Source organism: Bison bison, unplaced genomic scaffold (assembly GCF_000754665.1).
Source record: "Bison bison bison isolate TAMUID 2011002044 unplaced genomic scaffold, Bison_UMD1.0 scf7180017864249, whole genome shotgun sequence".
In the NCBI taxonomy this organism is placed as follows: domain Eukaryota; kingdom Metazoa; phylum Chordata; class Mammalia; order Artiodactyla; family Bovidae; genus Bison; species Bison bison.
In genome coordinates, this window is record NW_011494821.1 from 2694994 (window position 1) to 2695929 (window position 936).

The following is a 936-nucleotide window of genomic DNA, read 5'->3' on the forward strand; positions in this document are numbered from 1 at the left end:
GGACCAGGGTGCAAGGCCAGGCCAGGGGAGCATCTCAACCTGAACAGATGAGGCGAACATTTTGGCCACATGAATAAACTGGAAGGGAAAACCAGGAGAAATAAGTGCAGTGAAGTCTCTCTTCACCGTCATCAGAGCAGTAGCCCCCTCCTCTAATGGAGCCTGTCCTGGGCTGCAGGCTCTGCTGGGGCAGGGAAGGGAGCGATGGGAGACTTGCCCTATGGCCCTGGAGAGGCCTCCCTGGAGAAGGTGCCAGGGTGGGAGAGGCTGGAGCCCCAGGAAGTCTTCCTGGAAGCAGCAACAGGGGTGGAGGGGGGGACCTGAAGCATCAGGAGCTCAGCTCGGCTTCAGGCAGTGCAGCGGTGGTGGCGGCAGCCTTGGAATGCTCTGCTGTCAAGGGGTGGAGCTGTGAGTCACTGGGCTGTCTGCTGGATGGGGGCCCAAGCTGACCCTGGGTTCTGTTTCTGCCAGTGCCGCGAGGCCTTCAGTTCTGCCCAAGTCTGTCTGTTCTGACTCCAGAATATCGAATTCTCCCTGCTTCCCTGTGAAGCCAGCAAGGCTGATGTGCCTGTTTTACAGATGGGAATACTGAGGTCTAGAGGGCTGGTGTGCAGCAGAGCCAGATGAGTTCCTGGAATTCCTTTTTTTAAAAAAACCTGTATGTATTTTTGGCTGTGCTGGGTCTTCGTGGCTGCGCCGGCTATTGTCTGGTGGCGCAGGCTTCTCACTGTGGTGGTGTCTCTTGTAGCGCACGGGCTCTAGGGCCCTGGGCTTCAGTAGTTGCGGCACGTGGGCTCAGTAGTTGCTGTTTCTGGGTTCTAGAGCTCAGGCTCAACTTCAGTAGTTGTGGCGCATGGGCTTAGTTGCTCCACGGTATTTGGGATCCTCCCAGATCAGGGATCGAACCCCTGTCTCCTGCATTGGCAGGCGGATTCT

At 57.2% G+C, this 936-nt stretch overlaps 1 protein-coding gene across 1 annotated transcript in view; it reads left to right on the forward strand.

Annotated features, from left to right (window-relative positions):
- Window positions 1–936, forward strand: part of CAMKK1 (calcium/calmodulin-dependent protein kinase kinase 1, alpha) — a 30039-nt gene that overhangs the window by 6844 nt on the left and 22259 nt on the right.